We start from the raw sequence: 22,550 nt of genomic DNA on the forward strand, positions 1-22,550 counted from the left end.
TGGGGCCGGTCTTGTTCAATATCTTCATAAATGATCTGGAGGATGGTGTGGATTGCACTCTCAGCAAATTTGCGGATGATACTAAACTGGGAGGAGTGGTAGATACGCTGGAGGGGAGGGATAGGATACAGAAGGACCTAGACAAATTGGAGGATTGGGCCAAAAGAAATCTGATGAGGTTCAATAAGGATAAGTGCAGGGTCCTGCACTTAGGACGGAAGAACCCACTGCACCGCTACAGACTAGGGACCGAATGGCTAGGCAGCAGTTCTGCGGAAAAGGACCTAGGGGTGACAGTGGACGAGAAGCTGGATATGAGTCAGCAGTGTGCCCTTGTTGCCAAGAAGGCCAATGGCATTTTGGGATGTATAAGTAGGGGCATAGCGAGCAGATCGAGGGACGTGATCGTTCCCCTCTATTCGACATTGGTGAGGCCTCATCTGGAGTACTGTGTCCAGTTTTGGGCCCCACACTTCAAGAAGGATGTGGATAAATTGGAGAGAGTCCAGCGAAGGGCAACAAAAATGATTAGGGGTCTGGAACACATGACTTATGAGGAGAGGCTGAGGGAGCTGGGATTGTTTAGCCTGCAGAAGAGAAGAATGAGGGGGGATTTGATAGCTGCTTTCAACTACCTGAAAGGGGGTTCCAAAGAGGATGGCTCTAGACTGTTCTCAATGGTATCAGATGACAGAACGAGGAGTAATGGTCTCAAGCTGCAGTGGGGGAGGTTTAGATTGGATATTAGGAAAAACTTTTTCACTAAGAGGGTGGTGAAACACTGGAATGCGTTACCTAGGGAGGTGGTAGAATCTCCTTCCTTAGAGGTTTTTAAGGTCAGGCTTGACAAAGCCCTGGCTGGGATGATTTAACTGGGAATTGGTCCTGCTTCGAGCAGGGGGTTGGACTAGATGACCTTCTGGGGTCCCTTCCAACCCTTATATTCTATGATTCTATGATTCTATGACAGTGGTTTCCCTGCTGCTGTCTCTGAGGGCTGGTTTAACTCTTGGCACTCTACATCTGCAAGTGTAGCCATAGCTGAAGGCTGTGAGGTTTACCTCATTTCCCCTTTTGCACAGCAGTTCAAGCTTGTAGTAGTTTTTCTGCTGTGGAAGGTTTTAGAAATGTGTCTATGCATTAGCTGTGAAATCTTAACGTTATTAGGCTTTTTAATACAAAATGTGTTCTTGTTGAACCGAACAGCATAATCATAAGGATTTCTATTATGTACCACTCTTAACGTGTTCAAGGGCTTTTCCAAAATACCATGCACATTAAACATTTTTACACTTTTTGGTATCAGCAACAAGTTAGTTACAATCATTAACAATAATATTAACATCAAATTTATTACAGAAAGCAGGTTTGCAGGGCTGCAACCCTGGAATGAAGTGCTGGATGTGCCAAGCATCCGGGGCCGCCTGGAGGATTCAGGGGGTCTGGGGTCTTCGGCGGCGGGGGTCCTTCTGCTCTGGGTCTTCGGGGCACTTCCCCGAAGATATGGAGCGGAAGGACCTCCACCACCGAATTGCCGCCGAAGATCTGGAGCGGAAGAAGCGGCGGCAGGTCCTTCACTCCGGGTGTGTTCGGTGGCACTGAAGGACCCCCCACAGCTGAAATGCCACCGAAAACTCTTGTGGGGGTCCCTGAAAACTCTTGTGGGGGCCCCTGCTGGGACCAGGGTCTGGGGCAAATTGCCCCACTTGCCCCCCCCCCCCCGGGAGGCCCTGCGAGCATCAGCCACAGGCAGGTTTGCGGTGCTGCGTATGTGCTTATTTCCCTGGCTGCTGCCCTGCAAACCTGTCTTTTGCTTGTTGTCAACTGCTGGTTAATGACAACTTTGGCTGTCCACCAAGGGGTTGCTAATAAGCAAATCTACTGTGTGTGTGTGCTTGTGCTGTGTATGGTGAACACTGGAAATGGTTTCCACAGTATTGAAGGGAATCTTAACCAAGATATGGATATTTTGACCACTTACTTCCACCAGTGAAGACTAATTCTCAATGAACCAAGACAGCAGCAACTTTCCATCTAAAGAATTGTCTTGCTACTTGATCCATGTACAAGGATGGTTATTGTCATTCCAGCCAGTTGTCACATACTTGGGAGTGAACTTGACCATAGCCTAACATCCTGGCCTCATCTGGAACACCTGAAAATGAAGATCTGTTCCCAGACTGCCTTGATACAAAAATCATCAGGTAGGTCTTGGGGAGCAGACCCATCAGTCCTTCAGAGATCTCTTTTGGCCCTGGTGTTTGCTTCTGCTGAATACTGTTCTATGGTCTAGGGTTAAGCTGCCACACTCAGCTTGCCGACACAGAGCTGAATTTGTCCGTTCATACTATTAGTGGCTACTTGAATTATACACCACCCACCAATCTGTATGTGCTGGCATACAAAAATCTGCCAGACCTTCACCGAGACGCCATTATTGTTAAGTCTGCCTGGAGAGTTGTGATAGATGAAACCAACCTACTACAGCTCCGGTTGACTGATGCCTTATTTTCAGACAGGAAACAACATGTAGCATCAACTCAAAGGCCTACTCGTATTCAGGGGAGGAATCTCATTCCTGCAGACCGAGGTTTGATACCAGGGATGTTCTCTCCACACCGCTTTGTTACTGCAGCTCACATATTACCATGGACAGATGATCAGCGCCTCCAGGAAACTGAAAACCAGGGCCATCTTTACTCGTACACAAAGTACACAGCTGCGTAGGGCACCAGGAAATTTGGGGCACCATATTTTTTGGTGCCCTGCGCAGCTGCGTGCTGCTCCAGCCCCTGCTCCGCTGCCTCTTCCCCATGGCCCCCACCCCTGCTCTGCCCCAGCCCTGCCCCCATTCCACCCCTTCCCCAAAGCCTCTGCCCCTGCTCCGTCCTGCCTCTTCCCACCCCTGCCCCACCCCAGCCCGCCTCTTCCCACCCTTGCTCTGCCCCAGCCCTGCCCCCACTCCCCTGAGGAGTGTAGCAGGGCTGGGCCTGCACTCACCGGCGGCGGGAAGTGCAGCAGCCCAGCGCCAACTGCATCGCCGGTGAGTGCTGTGGGGTGGTTCCCCCCTGCCCCCTAAGCCAGCCCTGCCTCCCGCTGTGGAGGCCTGGGGCCCCACCCCCACCCCACGGGGGGCTGCGTAGGGCCCCAGAATAGCTAGGGGCGGCCCTGCTGAAGACTATATTCTGACAGAATGGAACATCAGTAGGAAAAGAGTCAAACACACTAAGGAAATTCAGGAGTCCATCACTGCACCTGCCTCCTTGTCACGTGATCATAGATCCTGGACAAGACTCAAGAAGCTATTCTCTGGCTTGTCCAGCAATACTATGCACCAGCTTGGCCTGGTTTCCTCCCCACGTTGTGGAGCTGTGCTGCTGATAGTAACTCATATGGTGGAGGGCGATTTGCAATGCCTAGCATCCCTTGATACAGGGGCTTACCTTTGGTTATGGAACCTGGACAATGAACTCCGACCTCTGTATACTAGAGGAGGAGGAGCATTATGTAGCACTTTATGTTTGTAGCACAGCTCTCATTGACTTCAGTTGCAGCTGTGAGCACTCAGCACTGCTGCAAATCAGATCCCAGGGTCTGAAGTCAGGATCCCAGAAAATGAGGAACAAAAATTAGTGACCACCTGTGAAAAGTTTGTTTTAAGTAATTTGTTTAGCATCACACAGGGACTCTGGCAGAGGTGAGTGTAGAATCATTTAACCTCCTTAACCAAGAGACCATCCCCTGCCTCATTTACTATACACCACCTAACTTCTGCAACAAATGAAGCAGGGGGTCTTACTGCTAAGAGCCTTCTTTAACCTTCTTTACTACACAATATTGATTTATATCCAGAACAGCTCCATCCTTTGCACTAAATAAGGGAAGCGATCTGTGGAAAAAATAGTCTGTGATCATGTAATTAAAGACTGTATCATAATGCATATCCAAATGAGGGTCAATGAAGGTTGCATGGGCAGACACCTTCTGGCTCCCACAAGTAATATCTCTCCCTAGATCAGTCCCAAATCAGTCCATTTAAAGCTTGCTAACCATTATAGAAAAACTCCATTCTGAGTAGGTAATTTAGTTATTTAAATTTTTATCAGTAAATATAACATATATATATAATACTATAATAATCAGCTGGGCTGACACAAAACTTCATCTGGTATAATATTTGTTAGGAGATATTATCATTTTATACCCTACACAATTTAGTTCCTGGATCATAATTAAAATTAGTTTAATGGAAAGAGGGCCTGATCTTGCTCCCATTGAAATCATTGAGGTTTTTTTCCTACTGACTTCAGTGGGAGCAACATAAAGCTTCCATTATTCAGAATTCCATTCATTCAGTGACTCATGATCAAAATATCCTAGCAAGCCTAGACTCAACCTTGTCTGCTGTTTAAGCAAGGTATTTGGGAAAAAAGGTTAAGGATTACTAAGTAAACACAAAGAATTAATGCCCTAATCCACACTTTATTTGTGGAAAATCTGTCATGACAATAAGCATAGAACTGGTAATTCAGGCACAATTACAATGAATGAAAGTGCCAGAGAAAGAATGAATGAGTGACTTATTACATGTAGGTTCTTTATTACAGACTAGTGGTTTCCAACCTTTTTGCATGACTGAGGCATATAGGATAAAATCCTTAGTGTGTTTGGAGGAACCACACTGCAGCATTTCTGGTTTGTTTTTCTGGTTTTTTCATTTTTATCAAAAGTAATTTTAAAACAAGGAGAAAGAACAGCCCCAGAGGAGTGCCCATTGGCCTCTCACCGTGGGAGCAGCCTGTATGAAAGGAAACCTCAGCGCGGTATGTCTTGAACTCTACCACTAAGCCTTCAGCCAAGGTTGGCTCTCAGTGCTCCTTACACACACACACGAGTAGAAAAACAGCTGCCAATTCTAGAAAGATCGGAGTCCTACTCCACAGGGCCAATTATAGAGGGCTCACATCATGCCCCCTAGCCCCCCCCCATACCCCCTCAAAGGCTGTGGTGATCTTGGCACAGGTCAGGGCAGCAGAGAGGGGATAGGTTTCAGAGTAACAGCCGTGTTAGTCTGTATTTGCAAAAAGAAAAGGAGTACTTGTGGCACCTTAGAGACTAACCAATTTATTTGAGCATGAGCTTTCGTGAGCTACAGCTCACTTCATCGGATGCATACCGTGGAAACTGCAGCAGACTTTATATATATATAAATATTTTATATATATATAAATATTTATATATATATAAATATAGGTATATATATATATTTTTTTTAAAAAGAAGAAAAGATAGGTGACAAGTGAAACCAAAAGTATAGAATTAAGCAGTGCAAAGGTGAGCAATATCTCCTACCCATCTCTTTTCTGTTACTGTGTCCCATGTTATGTCATCATACAAGAATATTTGTGAGATGAAAATGTTAAAATCTTGGGCTTTAGAAAAAAGAAGAGATAAGGAAATTCCCAGCTGAATTTGGTCAGGAGTCTCAAATGGAGGATCCATATAATTCAGAGAAAGTCATTTTAACAAATATCACTCAATCTCATATTTTAATAACATTTATAGAGTCATTACTGTTTCCCAGCAATACTGAAAAGCAGCAACAGCAGAAAGGATCATGCACATTCACCGAAGCACAAAATGTACTTTATACGCTGAAAGAGAAAGTTTGTCCCATTTGATATGAGAAATGGAGGAGAAACAAACATTTGCAGTGCCATAGAAAGCCATATTCTAGTCCCCAAAAGCCATCAATTAGGAAGATCATTGTTAGCTTGTGGATCTTTTGAAAATTCCTACTTTGGAAAGCAGTGGTAAGTACAGGGATGAGCAACTGTGACCATAAATACTTTGTCAGTTCCGGTGGTCTGTGTTTTTAAAAAGGTAACCCCTTAACCTAAGAGGATGTGAAGACAAGAGAATGGCTAAGAGTACCTTCCACATGATATGTCTTTAGGGTCTACTGATAAAAATGTGATGCTGGACCACAAAAACATTTTTTGTATAATTTGCTATTCAAAAATGTTCTACTGGAATAATCAGGTCCATTCCAAACCCAGTTTCCCCCTTCCTGGCTCCTAATGTGATCCGTCTACTCGCCTCCCATCTTTTTCCCCCTACCCCATTGGTTCCCAGTCTCCTTGCCCAACCAATCCCAGTTTTCCTGCAGCTCCTCATCTAATCTCAGTCTCTCCTGACCCACTGACTTCTAATTCCACCGATCCCCATTCCCTCCCTGACTTCCAGTACCAGGATATGTCTACACTATAAAATTAGGTCAATTTTGTAGAAGTCAATTGTGTATGTCCCCACTAAGCACATTAAGTCGGTGGAGTGTGTTCTCAATACCATGGCTAGCATTGACTTACGGAGCGGTGCACTGTGGGTAGCTATCCCACAGTTCCCGCAGTCTCTGTTGCCCATTCAAATTCTGGGTTAAGCTCCCAATGCCTGATGGGGCAAAAACATTGTCGAGGGTGGTTTTGGGTACGTCATCAGTCGCCCCTCCCTCTCTCCCTCTGTGAAAGTAATGGCAGACAATCGTTTCACGCCTTTTTTCCTGGGTTACCCATGCAGACGCCATACCACAGCAAGCATGGAGCCTGCTCAGCTCACTGCTGCTGTTGTGAGCATTGTGAACACCTTGCGCATTATCCTGGAGGATGTGCAGAACTGGGCTAAGAGACGCCAGCATGAGGACGATTGTGATGAGGACATGGACATGGACATTCCTGAAAGCACGGGCTGTGGCATTTGGGACATCATGGCGGCAGTGGGGCTGGTTGATACAGTGGAACGCCAATTCTGAGCCTGGCAAACAAGCACAGACTGGTGGGACCGCATAGTCTTGCAAGTATGGAATGATTCACAGTGGCTGAGAAACTTTTGCATGCATAAGGCCACTTTCCTTGAACTTTGTGAATTCCTTTCCCCCACCCTGAAGCGCAGGAATACCAAGTTGAGAGCCTCCCTGACAGTTGAGAAGCGAATGAAGATAGCCCTTTGGAAGCTTGCAAAGCCTGACTGCTCCCGGTCAGTCGGGAATCAATTTGGAGAGAGCAAGTCTACTGTGGGGATTGCTGTGATCCAAGTAGCCAATGCAATCATTGACATTCTGCTATCAAGGGTAGTTACTCAGGGAAATGTGCTGGTCATAGTGAATGGCTTTGCTGCAATGGGGTTCCCTAACTGTGGTGGGGCGATAGACAGAACGCATATCCCTATCTTGGCACCGGACCACCTTGCCAACCAGTACGTAAACTACATGGGGTACTTCTCATTGGTGCTGCAAGCACTGGTGGATCACAAGGGACGTTTCACCAACATCAACATGGGATGGCCGGGAAAGGTGCATGACACTCACATCTTTAGGAACTCCAAGCTGTTTGAGCAGTTGCAAGAAGGGACTTACTTCCTAGACCAGAATATTACTGTTAGGGATGTTGAAATGCCAATAATTATCCTTGGGGACCCAGCCTACCCCTTGCTCCCATGGCTCATGAAGCCGTACACAGGCAGCCTGGACAGTAGTCAGAAGCAGTTCAACTACAGGCTAAGCAAGTGCAGAATGGTGGTAGAATGTGCCTTTGAACGTTTAAAAGCTCACTGGTGCTGTTTGCTGACTAGGTTAGACCTCAGCGCAATCAACATTCCCATTGTTATTGCTGCTTGCTGTGTGCTCCATAATATCTGTGAGAGTAAGGGGGAGACGTTTATGGTGGGGTGGGAGGTTGAGGCAAATCGCCTACCAGCCAATTTTGAGCAGCCAGACACCAGGGCGATTAGAAGAGCACAGCTAGGCGCACTACACATCAGAGAGGCTTTGAAAACCAGTTTCATGACTGGCCAGGCTACGGTCTGACAGGTTGTGTGTGTTTCTCCTTGCTGCAAACCCGCTCCCTTTGTTGATTTTAATTCCCTGTAAGCCAACCATCCTCCCCCCTTCGATCACAGCTGGCAAAGGAAATAAAGTAACTATTGTTTTGAAACCATGCACATTCTTTATTAATTAAAAAAAAAGTGAGATAACTGACAAGTTAGCCCGGGTGGGGTGGGGTGCAGGAGGAGGGAAGGACAAGGCAACATTGCTTATTATACCTCACTAGAAATCAAAACTGTTTGAATGACAGCCTTCTGTTGCTTCAGCCATCCTCTGGAGTGGAGTGGCTGAGTGCCCAGAGCCTCCCCCTGTGTTCTTGGGTGTCTGGGTGAAGAGGATATGGAACTTGGGGAGGAGGGTAGGCGGTTATACGATGGATGCAGTGGGGGTCTCTGCTCTTGTTGGCTTTCCTACAGCTCCAACAGATGCTTCATCATGTCCATTTGCTCCCCCATTAGCCTCAGCATTACCTCCGGCCTCTTCTCTTCGTGCTTACTTAATGCTTTCCTGGCCTCTGCCACTGAATGCCTTCATGCATTAAGCTGTGCCTTATCAGTGTGGAAGGACTGCATGAGCTTGGAAAACATGTCATCGCAAGTGTGTTTTTTTCGCCTTCTAATCTGCGATAACCTCAGGGATGGAAATGACAGGGGGAGCATAGAAACATTTGCACCTAGGGGGAGATAAAAAGGGGAGTAAAATTTAAGATGATACATTTCCGAGAACAAAAGGGAGACTCTTTCACAGTGAATCAAGCAATTCACATTCAGATGTGCTTTAGGTACAAGGTCGCATTTTGCCTTGAGCACCTGCGGGTATGGTGAGACATCGCAAATGGCTGGACAACAGAATTCGGTTTCCAGGCAGCCATGGTAAGCCTTTTGGTATGAGGGATTGGTTTCTTATGCCTTCATAACATGTGGGAATAGTTTCAAACTGCAGCGCCTTCCTTTCCCATAGCAGGCAATGACGGTTGGGTTTCACATTTAAAAGGAGAGGCTGCGGTTTTCGGGTGGATGTGCAGCACACACCTCCCCACACCTGACCACGTGGCTATTCTCTTGGATGATGCCTTCAACCCTCCCCCCGCCGCGTGGCTATTCTCCGGGATGATCCCTTTTAACCAAGCGCAAACAACCCAGCATGAACGGGGTCCTTTTACTGTTCCCTTACAAAAATTCCCCTATTTCAACCAGGTGACCATGAATGATGTCACTCTCTCCTGAGGCTAACACAGAAAAATAAAGACCGAATGTTGCTTGAATGTGACCAAAAACCCAGGACCATTCGCTGCCATGCTTTGTGCTGCAGTGATTCCAGATTACTTGCTACTAGCTTGCTGTTGTAAAGTGTTCTTCCATGGAGGATGAAATAAGGCAGCCCTCCCCAGAAACCTTCTGCAAAGGCTTTCAGAGTACCTCCAGGAGAGCGCCATGGAGATGTCCCTGGAGGATTCCCGCTCCATTCCCAGACACGTTAACAGACTTTTCCCGTCGCTGTACTGGCCACAAATGCATGCCAATTCTTCAGAACAAATCAAACATTAAACACTATTGCTTTTAAACCCTGTACTATAGTTACAAATGTGCACTCACCAGAGCTGCTTTCTTTGGCTTCAGGGTCGGGGATCCTGGCTTGGGAGGGTATTGGCTTCAGGGTGATGAAAAGGTCCTGGCTGCCGGGGAGAACGGATTCACTGCTTGCCTGCTGCACCTTCTCCTCCTCCACTTCCTCATCTACCAAATCCTTCTCCCTGTTGCGTAAGACTCCCCCCTTTCAGGTGTCCATGGACAGTGATAGGTCCCCCTGAAGAATGCCATGCAGCTGATCATAGAAGTGGTATGTATGGGGCTCTGACCCGGAGCAACCATTTGCCTCCTTTGTCTTTTGGTAGGCTTGCCTGAGCTCCTTCACTTTCACGCTGCACTGCTGTGTGTCCCTGTTGTAGCCTCTGTCCACCATGCGCTGTGCGATTTTGGCATATATATTAGCATTTCTTCTTTTTGGTCGGAGTTCGGCTTGCACAGATTCTTCTCCTCATACAGCAATCAAATCCAGTGTCTCCGTTTCGGTCCGTGCTGGAGCTCGTTTGCGATTCTGCGGGGATTGCATGGTCACCTGTGCTGCTGAGCTCACCACGCTGACCAAACAGGAAATGAAATTCAAAGTTTCCCGGGACTTTTCCTGTGTACCTGGCTAGTGCATCGGAGTTCAAAGTGCTGTCCAGAGTGGTCACATTGGAGCACTCTGGGATAGCTCCCGGAGGCCAATACCGTCGAATTACATCTGCGTTACCCCAATTTTTAACCCAGCAACATCGATTTTAGCACTAGTCCGTTCGCTGGGGAGGAGTACAGAATTCGACTTTAAGAGCCTTTTAGGTCGATGGAATGGGTTGGTTGTGTAGACGCATTCATTTTAAAATCGACCTAATGCGGCTAAATTCGAACAAACGCCGTAGTGTAGACCAGGGTCTAGTATCCTCCAGCAAGTCCTAGTGTCCTTGCCAAGACAGTCCCAGTTTCTCCTATTTACCAGATCTAACTTCCCTTTCCTTTCACCTGCAAGACTCTCCAGCCCCAGTCTCCTCCCCCAAGGCAACTTGTCTCAGTTTACTCCTCCTGTCGTCCCACCAGTCTGGCTCTTGTTCTCTCTGCATTTGAATCAGACAGCTGCCTGGGTGTTAGCGGTAGGTTCACTGAAAACGCATGGAAAACAGTCTCCCTGCACTGAGTTCAGGTGCCCACACCTGGCACAGCCTGCAGTAGCCCAAAGCTGCAATTGCAAGGAAAGTCCTGCTCAGCACCAGGGTGCAGCAGGCCCTGTGCAGATGCAATCTTCAGGCAGCGTAGCGGTGATGTTCTAAAATGTCTCTATTGAACATGTGTAAACTGATTTTTTTAAAGGCTTACAACTTGGCCAAATTTGGGCAGATTTTCACAAGGATGGCAAAAGGCACAGCACATCCTTGACACAAAAGCAGCATCACTGCCAAATTTCAACAGAGCTTTTCAAAGAAAAGGTTACCAGGATAGTTAGTTAGGCCTGGTCTACACTACAAAGTTAGGTCGACATAAGCGGTGTTAGGTCGATTTAAGAATGTATGTGTCTATGCTGCCGAGTCCCTTCCGCCGACCTACGTGGCCTGTAAAGTCGACTTGTATACTCCACCTTTGCGAAAGGAATAGTGCTTGATTTGACATCCATGGGTCAACATGGAGATAGTGTAGACACTGCATTGTGTAATTAGAATGAATTGGCCTCCAAGTAGGCCCACAGTGCTTCGCTGTGACCGGTCTGGAGAGCACTTTAAGCTCCACTGCAAGTCAGCCAGGTACACTGGAAACAATCACTCAGTTGTTAAAGCCCCAGGAATGTTTGAATTTTCACTTCCTGTTTGACCAGCGTGGAGAGCTTGTCAGCATGGAGTACACAAGTGTGGAGAGCGCATCAGTATGGAGACAAGGCCACAAACATGCTCCAGCATGGAGTACACAGGAGGTGGTGGATCTGATCGCTGTGCGGGGAGAAGAGTCTGTGCAGGCAGAGCTCTGATCCAGCAGAAGAAACACTGACGTCTATGGCAGAATCACGTGGGGCATGGGAGAGAAGGGCTATGTTAGGGGGCTTATTCCTTCACCCACTTACTTCCCTGGTCCTTCTCGCGTGAACAGAGAGCAACAATACCTGACGTCCAAAGGTGCAAACAATTCGATGTTTATTGGGGTGAACTTCCAGCAAGCATGATTCCAGTTTCCTTCCTTAGTATCCTCCTTCCCAGCTCTGACACCACAGAGCCTTACACCTGTGTCCCTGTTCCCATTCCTGCCCTTAGCCAAACATGATTCCAATTTCCCCAGACCCATTCCCTGTTCCCATTTCCCCTTTTAGCAAAACATGATTCCGATTTCCTTACCCCCATTCCCTGTTCCCATTTCCCCCTTTAGCAAAACATGATTCCAATTTTCTTACCCCCATTCCCCTACTTCCTGATTGACTGCAGACTATATAGTAAAACTTGAGTTCTGCTTTGCTATACCTTAACCAATCATGTTCCTGAAATTTAACTAACCAATCCTAACATATTGTAACATGATTATGTACCCAATTATATCCCACCACCTTAATTAGTTTACACCCAGCAAAATTAATTATACAGCAGACAGGAACAATCACAGAACCAGACAGAGATTATACAGACAAACAACAGCAAAGTGGGAACTATAATGACAAAACAATACAGAAGTGAGGATTTCACATCCCAGCTATTGATAAGTGAGTTCTTGCCAGACAGGATGCTGTCAAACTAAGTTTTCTTTTACATTTTCTAGGCACTTCCCTTTCTCTGGAGGTGATAGGAATACAATCCTGTCCTGATAGTGCCTAACAGCCCAATAGCACCTTATTTCAATGTGACTAGTTTGGAATGTGAGGATGTGCCCGTTCGCTTCCCAGCTTATGGCTGCCTCTGCTGCTTAGCCAAAGGCCTGAGCCTAAGCACAGGGCCACAAACTGTCACAGTAAGAGAAGGCCCTTACACTGGCAGACAGTGATTTCTTTCTTTTATACCTCTAGAACTAGCCAAGCGATAAGAATACACCTAAATTCTTAAAGTACAGGCCTTTGCAGACAGGCCTGAATATCTATATCCTAACAGGCTACACCAGGGACATGCAGCAGTGCTGTGTGAAAATAAAGGCGCTTCGGTAAGAGTACCAGAGGGCAGGCAAACAGTCGTTCTGGTTCTGCTCCACAGACATGCCACTTTTATGAGGCGCTGCATGAGATTCTCCGCGGTAGACCCCACCACTAACCCCAAATGCTCCATGGATACCTCCCAGGAGCCCCGGGCGACCTTGAGCAACAACAAGAAGGACACTGTGGAAGAGGAGGAGGAGGAGAATGCGAGGCCGGCAAGAGGAGGATCCATTCTCCCTGACAGCCAAGAACTGTTTTTAACCCCGGAGCCCATCCCGTCACAGGACCAGTTGATGGTGGAGCGTGATGCCGGGGGAGGCACCTCTGGTGAGTACACATTTCCAATCAAACTGTAGGGGTTACATGCTATTATTTGTAATGTTTAATCTGAACAAAAAAAGTAAGTGTAGTGGGTATCGGTGGCCACTCCAGCTACGCAGAGGGTGCTCTCCAAAAAGGACTGTTTATGTGCACAGAGACGGCCCTGGAATCCTCCATGGAGATCTCCAGGAAGCTTGCTTGGAGGTACTCTGCAATCCTTTGCAGAAGGTTTCTGGGAAGGGCTGCCTTATTTTGTCCACCATGGTAGGAGTCTTTCCCCCGCAACTCCAGTATTAACTCTTCTGGCATCATTGCGGCACACAGCATTGCAGCATAAGGACCAGGTCTGCACCCAGACATTTGCAGCATATGCTCCCTTACTGTCTCTGTTACCCTCAGGAGAGTGATGATATTGCATGTGGTCACCTAGGTGAAACGGGGGAAGTTTTAAATGTTAGCCCTTAAACCACAAGCAATTCAACAAATAATCTGCCCCTGTTTGATGAAATCTGCGTCACACATCCACACTTACCCAAGCGTGCCATTGTTGTGGTTGGAAGGGGTCACCATGTATTGAAGCCAACATTTAAAAAAAAAAGGGGGTGGGGCTTCCTGTTTGTCTCTCTTCCCCCCAACCCTGTACCGCTTTTGTAAAAAACAAACAATTTGGGGGAGCTTTACACTGGTGCCTGTCCTCAAGCACCATCCAGGTTGCTATGGTGGTCCCAAGCATCCAGGTTGCTTGGGTTCACTGGTTGCAGCTTCAGAAAAAAGGGTTTTTTTCTGAAGCTGCAACCAGTGATCCCAAGGATATCTTCACAGAAGCTGCAGCACAAGACCTCTCGCCCATGCCTCGTGGCCTTACTCACCATGGCAGCAGCAAATCAACTCTTGTGGTAGCCAGCAGTTGTGATTACGTTGTGGCTTGCAGGGAAGTGCATTGAGAGGTGTTTTTTTTATAAAAAAAATTAACCTTGCCCCAGAAACAATGTATGCACTGTCAATGCTATCCTTGCGCTTTGCATTCTTTACAGCTGAAACCTTCTCTGTCAGTGCATCCTCCACACCAGGACAGAGACTTTCCCAGATTAGAAGGTGGAAAAAGAATATTTGGGAGGACATGTTCAATGAGTTAATGCATGCCTCTGAGAGTGACAAGACGGAGCTCAGCGCATGGGGGATTACACTGTCCAACAACTTGCATAAGGACAGGGAGGACAGGAGAACATGCAGGTAACAAGAGCATGCCATGCAGGAAGAGATGCTGCAGATTATGAGGGAGCAGTCAGACGTGCTGAGCAGGGCCGGATTTACTTTCTGTGGGCCCGGCCCCAAACATATTTCTGGGTCCCCCTGGGGAATGATTGTAAAAGGGGCTGGGGGCAAAAGCACAGTGGGGCAGGAGCTAGGATTGGTCCCTGGAGCAAGGGGGAGGGGCCGGGGTAAACTGCAAGAGCAGCAGGGCTGGGGAGGGGTTAAACAGGATCACCACCCCCCTACCCCTGCCCACATAGAGCGGGTACCTACCTGGTTCTAGCCCATTCTCTTCGTCTCTCTCTGCACTGAGCTGCCGCTCCTCCTGCAGCAGCAGGACAGGTTCTCTTCCAGCCCCCTGGGGTGGGTGTTGGGAGCGGGAGGAACGGAGGCTAATGTGGTTACTCCTATAACCGGACTTTTAGTTTCCAGTCCGCACTGCTAACCGGACACTCAAGTCCCGTTTTCTACTGGAGTTTCCAGTCTAAAACTGGATATCTGGCAACGGGGCTGCCAGAAAAGCCTGAGGGATGGGAGGGAGGGGCAAGCAATCATTTTTAAAAGTGAGAGGGCTAAGGCTTAATGGGGAGGGGGGCAAGGGGTGGGTGGGCTAGGGAGTGGAGTGGAGCTAGTGGGCTGGGCCATGTCTGCTGTACTGCCCAGGTAGGCTGGAGACGGTGGGGATCAGCTGACACAGTATCCTCAGCCCAGGTGATGTGACAGCCAGTGGTGGTTTTAGAGTTAATGGGGCTCCCTGGCCCTGTGCTCAGCTTCATTTTTGGGGCCCCTTCTTGGGACCCAGCCAAGAAAAAGAACATCGTCTCTTATCTCCCACCGCCCCTGTTTTTCATTCTTTTTTTCTTCATCCTCGTCCTATAAGTAATAGCAAGTCAATGAACTAAAGTGAGGTACCTTGATTGTTCTTGTAGTCTAACTTATTTTTCCACAGACCACTTGAAAATCATGGAGGGTCTCGATGAACTACTTAATGATCTTTCCAAATATTGTAAAAAAACATTGGGGTGCGGGGTCTGGCCAGAAGCTAGGGTGAGGGAGGGGGCTCAGGGTTGGGGCAGAAGGTTGGGGTGTGGAGCGCTAACCTGGGGCAGCTCCTTTTTGGTGCAAGGGGTGCAGGTGGGGATGTGGGGGGTGCAGGAGCTCCTGTCTGGTGCTCAGGATGGGGGTGGGGAGGTGGGGGGGGTGCAGGAGTCAGGGCAGGGGACTAGGGGGTGTTTGGGATGCAGGGGTCAGGGCACGGGGCTGGGGGTATGTGAGGGAGTCAGAGTTGGCAGAGGGCTGGGGGTGTGGGCTGGGGTTGTGGGGGTGCTCACGGCAGGGGGCTGGATGTATGGGGTATGCCCCATTCCAGCCCCTTCCCCAAGGCCCCGCCCCCACCTCTTCTCCTCCTCTCCCCATCCCTGAGGCGCGCCTCGTCCCCCTCCCTCCTGCCAGCAAACAGCTGCTCGGTGGCAGGGAGAGGGGGAGGGGAGGGAACCCTCTGGGGAAGAGGTGGGAGAGGAGCTTGGCTGCCAGCAGAACCTGCCCTGGTGCAGCAGGAGCCCCAAGAGCCGGCAGCACCAAGCTTCTGCCCCTGCAGGAGAGAGAGGGTTGGGGGGGTGGAGACGAGCAGGCCGGGGCCCCTTTGGGTTGTGGACATGGTGCCAGTGGCCCCACGGTAACTCCAGTACTGATGTTGAGGTGTCTGGTTGAGGTTCAAGAAAGGCAGCTGGACGCGAGAGTTCCTCTGCAGCCTATGCTGAACCTGCTGCCATCATCGCCCAGTTCCACGTCCTCCTCTCCCAAATATCCTAGGATGGGGGGCAGAGGTAACTGGAATATTTTTAGTAGTGGGGGTGCTGAAAGCCAGCCCCCTTATCGCTGTCCCCCTCCCCACCAGAGCTGAGGCTGGAAGCAGGGCTGTGTCTCCAGGATTGAGGGACCCAGAGAGGGGTAAGACGGCCGAGGCTGTGGCTACAGCTGGGGGTGGGTGTGGGGTTAGGAGCAGAGCTCTGGGTAGGGGCCAGCAGCCGGGACCCCACGTGTGGGGCCAGGAGCAGAGTTCCGGCCATGGGGTAGATGCAGGGGCCCCAGGAGCAGAGGCCTGGGAGCAGAGGGTAGGGCCAGGCACAGGGCCAGTGGCTGGGGTGTGGGACTGGTGTCTGGGATCTGAGCCCCAGGCACAGAGCCAGTGGCAGGGGAGCAGGTTGTAGGGTCGGCCCCCGGACCCTGGGCATGGGGCCAGTGGACCTGCAAAAAACCTGGGGGTGCTGCAGCATGCCCCACACCCTTACTTTCTGCACTTATGATTGAGGGGGGGGCAGGGGAGTCCAGTATCCCTTGCACTCAACTCCAGGGGAGGGCACAAGGACCAGAAAGTACCCATTCCCACACCTTTGATTGTTAGTGCAGTGCAATTGTAAGCAAGCTGTCTTTGCTCTCCCGCAACCCCTGCCAGTGTTATCAGCCCCAGGTTATCTTACTTTTCTTTGCTGTCTCTGTGTGTTTATGAGCATAATAAAACCTAATGGATTGAGGAGAAAAGGCTCTTTATTTATTCAGCACACTGTGGTCAGTGGGGGTGGAGTTTACAGGGGAGAAAATGCAATGAAGGGGACAGCTTCGTAAGGAACAAGACAGATAAGTTTCATACATAGGCGCCGACTCTGTGGGTGCTCTGGGGCTGGAGCACCCACGGGGTAAAAATAGTGGGTGCTGAACACCCCCCAGCAGCCCCCCATCAGCTCTTCCCCCCCCCCCAGCACTTCCCGTCTGCCATCGGGCCCCACGGATCAGCACCTCCCCATGCCTCCTGCCTGCTCTGAACAGCTGTTTTGTGGCATGCAGGAGGCTGCGGGGGGGGGGGGGGGAAGGGGAGGAGCGAGGATGTGGCGCGCTCAGGGGAGGGGGCAGAACTGGGCAGGGAGAGGTGGGATGGGGGTGGGGCCTTGGGAAAGGGGTGCAGTTGGGGCAGGGCCTGGGACAGTGCCAGGGGTCAAGCACTCCCCAGCCCTTTGGAAAGTTGGCGCTTGTGGTGTCACTTCACTGTGGGTTGTTGCTGAAACTGTTTTTCAAAGCTTCAGAGAGACGCTTTAACCTTCAATGTGCTCTTCTTATTGCCCTGGTGTCTGGCTGCTCAAAATTGGCTGCCAGGCAGTCTGCCTCAATTCCCCACCCTGCTTACAGCTTTCTGAACAGACTGGAGTTCCTAAAGATGCGCGCGTCATGTACTTTTCCTGACCATCCCATGATAATGTGGGTGAAACAGCCCCTGTGATCCACCAGCGTTTGCAACACCATTGAGAAGTACCCCTTCCAGTTTATGTACTCTTTGGCAAGGTGCTCTGGTACCAAGATAGGGATGTGCATTCCGTCTATAGTCCCATCGTAGTTAGGGAACCCCATTGCGGCAAAACCATTCTCTATGTCCTCCACATTGCCCAGAGTCACTACCCTTCTTAACAGAAGTCTGTAAATGGCCCTGCAAACTTCGATCACAACAGACCGCATGGTAGATTTACCCACTCCAAATTGATTCCCCTTTGACGGGTAGCAGTCTGGTGTTGCAAGCTTCCACAGAGCTATCGCCGCTCACTTCTCCACTGTCAGAGCAGCTCTTGTTTTAGTATTGCTGAGCTTCAGGGCTGGGGAAAGCTCTTCACACAGTTCCATGAAAGTGGCCTTACACATTCAGAAGTTCTGCAGCCACTGTTTGTCAACCTATAGCTGCATAACTATGCAGTCCTACCAGTCAGTGCTTGTTTCCCGGGCCCAGAAGTGGCGCTCCACCATGTCAAGGTGATGTGTGACTGTCGCCAGCAACTGTGAATTGCTCCGCTCCATGGCTTCCAGCAGGGCTGCTTGCATGGTATCCCATTGTTCCGCACGGGGGCTCCTGTTTCGGCTGAGTAAATACTGCAGGATAAGGTGCAAGGTGTTTGTAATGCTCACAACAACAGTGTACAGCTGAGTGGGGTCCATGCTTATCGTGCTATGGCGTCTGTGTGGGTAACCTCGGCTTAGGAAAAAAGGAGTGAAAAAGGCTTGGTTTCTTCGCCGTTGATTTCAGGGAGGGAGGGAGGTAAGTGTGCATCATGGAAGGCTAATGCCATGTTCCCATAACCACCCATGCAAATATTTTGGTCCCATAATGCATTGCAAGCCCAATCCATAATTTCACTCAGCAATGTGCACTGTGGGATAGCTACTCACAGTACAGTTCTCCATGCGTCGATGCAATCCCTGCTAGTGAGGATGCACTCTGCTGGCACAATGAGCATAGTGGGGACACACAAGATCAATTGCTTAAATCAGGGGCTCGATGTCGACTTACATAATATCAACTTAACTTTGTAATATATATATACCCTTAGACTGAACTAACATGATCTAACATCACACCTTTAAATCCTAGTCAAGAAAGGCGATAGAGTTCAGAGAGATTTGTTCATCATGAGAGACAAATCCATTTAATTCTAACAGGAGCAATGTCAAAAAAACCCAAAACCCTGCCTTTCAGTAACCATCAAAACAGAGTATTTCTCTTACAAAATAATCGTTGCAAGGAGTACTGGGTCAGCTGAACTGGAAACATAAAGAACTGAACCACCAGAGTGGTGTTCGGACAACCACCCTCCTACTTGATTCGTTACTGGAGAATTAGTCTGTTGGCTCTCATTTTCACTGGTTGAGTTAGATACCTTTAATATACTACAAGTCTCATAAGCCTTTATGACCCTCTTCAGACCTCAGTAAAGTTCTGTGCTAAAATTTAAGTCAAACAGTCCCTCCAGGAGACTATGTTGGTCGCAGGGTAGTGGTAAAAGAAATAGAGATTGACAAGATGGGATTCAGGAATATTATCAGCTTGTGGATTTTTTCTAGCTTTACATAATTGTTAAAAGTAATAATTAAAATATTTGGGATTGTTTTCTAAAACAAAACCTGTATTTGAATAGTCTCATAGGTTCACAGCCCAAAGGAAAGGCAAACTTGGGGTACATGTGACAAACCATCAACCAGTTGCCTTCATGGGATGGAACAAGAGGATTCCAAGATCTACACTGCACAGCTTTTAGCAACACAGCTGTGCTACTAAAAGGCACGCAGTGTAACCCTTGTTTGTCGGAGCTCTCCCACCAACAAAAAGTCCACCCCCAATGAGCGGTGGTAGCTTGTCAGCAGGAGAGCGCTCCTGCCAACAAAGTGCTGTTCACACCAGCGCTTGTCTTCAGCAAAACTTTTTGTGTTGGGAGGTGGGGGTGTTTTTTAACACCTCTGAATGACAAAAGTTTTGTCTTTCACTTTCCAGTGTAGACAAAGCCTAAAGTAAAAGAAGCTGAATCTTCTGACCTCATTTCCTCATGGTTTATAAAATGAGTGCCATTAACAGCTTTCTGTCACAGCTCTCTCCACTCCAAAGCTGTCTATTTATAATGCAAACAGGCCTGTAAAATTAACTACCTAACTGTTTTGTTTTCTTGTTTTCAGTATCATTAAACTGACTTATGTTAAACTCCAGGTGTTGCCTTTGGGCTAAATTAATCATTTCCTAACTGCTTTCAGTGGGTTTGCATGGGGATAAATTTGGCCTATTATGTTGAAATACAATAATTCACCTACACTGCGGAACACTGGAAACTGATCAAGTGAAAAAGCTGGGGGGAGGGGAGGGGAAGAAAGTAGGAAGGGAAAGGGACTGGGTTTAACTTGACCAGCATGCGCAAAAGTACATCTTGCCTTGTCTAAGGTGTTTGTTAGTTCCAGCTAGACAGAGCTAGCAAACATGTTCTAACAATACATCTTTCAATTCTAGCCCAGACAAAGCCTATGATCGTTATAGCAATGAATGAGAAATGTGAATATTTGATGGGTAAGAGATTAAAAGAAACTAGATTTTGTCCAAAGAGGAATGTCAAAGACTCATTATCAATTGTGAAATGATGCCAAGTATTCTGGGTACTAGAAGCTATTTGACTGGCTGTCAATGTCATATCTCCATCACTAACACCCAGTAAATGCTTGAGTCTGTCTAATCTATCTGTCCTTTTAAACTGCATTTGACAATTGCATTTCATAGAATCATAGAATATCAGGGTTGGGAGGGACCTCAGGAGGTCATCTAGTCCAACCCCCTGCTCAAAGCAGGACCAATCCCCAATTAAATCATTAATCATTAATCATTTCTAGGGATTTGAAGAGGATCTCTAGGCCGAGTTTTTAAATTCACAGGTTTCAGAGGAACAGCCGTGTTAGTCTGTATTCGCAAAAAGAAAAGGAGTACTTGTGGCACCTTAGAGACTAACCAATTTATTTGAGCATGAGCTTTTGTGAGCTACAGCTCACTTCATCCTTCTCGAAGGTAGCTGGGAGTGCTGGTAGCGTAGGGCCTGAGGAGGGAGTCTACATAGCCAGACAATCCTGCTGTCAGGGTGCCAATGCCTGAGATGATGGGGCGCCCAGGATTTCCAGGTTTATGGATCTTGGGTAGTAGATAGAATATCCCAGGTCGGGCTTCCAGGGGTGTGTCTGTGCGGATTTGATCTTGTGCTTTTTCAGGAAGTTTCTTGAGAAAATGCTGTAGTTGCTTTTGGTAACTCTCAGTGAGATCATAGGGTAATGGCTTGTAGAAACTCGTGTTGGAGAGCTGCCGAGCAGCCTCTTGTTCATATTCCGACCTATTCATGATGACAACAGCACCTCCTTTGTCAGCCTTTTTGATTCTGATGTCAGAGTTGTTTCTGAGGCTGTGGATGGCATTGTGTTCTGCATGGCTGAGGTTATGGGGCAAGTGATGCTGCTTTTCCACAATTTCAGCCCGTGCACGTCGGCGGAAGCACTCTATGTAGAAGTCCAGTCTGCTGTTTCGACCTTCAGGAGGAGTCCATCTAGAATCCCTCTTTCTGTAGTGTTGGCAGGGAGACCTCTGTGGATTAGTATGTTGTTCAGAGGTATTTTGGAAATATTCCTTGAGTCGGAGACGTCGAAAATAGGATTCTAGGTCACCACAGAACTGTATCATGTTCGTGGGGGTGGAGGGGCAGAAGGAGAGGCCCCGAGATAGAACAGCTGCTTCTGCTGGGCTGAGAGTATAGTTGGATAGGTTAACAATATTGCTAGGTGGGATGAGGGAACCATTGCTGTGGCCCCTTGTAGCATGTAGTAGTTTAGAAAGTTTAGTGTCCTTTTTCTTTTGTAGAGAAGCAAAGTGTGCGTTGTAAATGGCTTGTCTCATGCTCAAATAAATTGGTTAGTCTCTAAGGTGCCACAAGTACTCCTTTTTTTTTTTTAAATTCACAGTAGCTTTAGTTCAGAATATCAGGCATACACGCAACAATTGTTCAGAACTATGTTAATTTACAATTGACTGGTACTTAGATTGTTGTCACATTGTTGTAGCCATATTGGTCCCAGAATATTAGAGAGACAAGGTGGGTTTTTATTGGACCAACTTCTGCTAATGAACGAGACCTGCCTTGTCTCTCTGTTACTTAGAGATTGTTAGCTCTTTGGGGCAGGAACCACGTTTTTTTCCTGTATTTGTACAGCCTTAGCACAGGGGGGTCCTGGTCTATGACTGGGGCTTCTAGATGCTATAGTAATACAAATAATAAATAACAACAATATCAATCAAGTTTAACTCTTGCAACAGTAAGAGGTGTTTTAATTAGAGAAGGGCTCAAGTGCAAAGTTTGGATTCAGGACCTGAAGTTTAGGTCCAAATTCCCTACAGATTCAGAGATGTTTGGCTCTGGTTGTTAGGCTTAGTTTGATCGAGCCCCATATATTATTATTTGAATACAACCAGTTTATTCCCTCTTAAACTTTGTATTTTAGAATGACTCAACAGTGTCATAAATATTTTTAAGTAACAGTGAATGAGAATCGACTTGGTGAATCATACTGTTTACCTAGTTGTGTCCCTTTTTTCACCTTAATAAGACTGGCCATAATCCAAGTTTTACGCAACAGCAGTTTCTCCTTTCCCTACTATGTTCCTTGGGACATTAGCAACTGTGTTATTATGACTAAAGTTGCTGTATATCTTTATATTCTTGATTTATTATAGTTGGACCACATTTCCTGAGTAATCCTGGAAACTAATACAATCAAGACAAGCTACTTATTAACCTCTGACTATAAATTTTGTTCCAAGCATTTTAGCTCATTGTTTAGCTGGGCTGCATACATTTTTGCCCATTCTTTCATGAATGTTGCTTTTTCAGGGGCATTGGTGTAATGGATTGTTGTAAATATGTCAATTATTCTTATCTGATAGCGTAAAATATAGTTGAAGGAATTCTTTTTTTTAAAAAAAACACCTGTGTCTTTAAAGGCATACTCAGGGTTTGTCTACACTGGCACTTTGTCGGCAAAACTTTTCAGGGATGTTAAAAAAACA

General features: G+C 47.6%; 1 long non-coding RNA gene across 6 annotated transcripts in view; it reads left to right on the plus strand.

Annotated features, from left to right (window-relative positions):
* LOC125636450 (uncharacterized) overlaps window positions 1–7,988 on the plus strand; it is a 38,351-nt gene extending 30,363 nt beyond the window's left edge. For all 6 annotated transcript variants that reach the window (XR_012668445.1, XR_012668447.1, XR_012668442.1 and 3 more), the window contains one exon: window positions 6,577–7,988. This is a non-coding gene — a long non-coding RNA (uncharacterized LOC125636450). The remainder of the gene's footprint in view (window positions 1–6,576) is intronic.
* Window positions 7,989–22,550: the final 14,562 nt, after the last annotated feature.

This window comes from Caretta caretta, chromosome 5 (assembly GCF_965140235.1).
Source record: "Caretta caretta isolate rCarCar2 chromosome 5, rCarCar1.hap1, whole genome shotgun sequence".
NCBI classification, from domain to species: Eukaryota; Metazoa; Chordata; order Testudines; family Cheloniidae; genus Caretta; species Caretta caretta.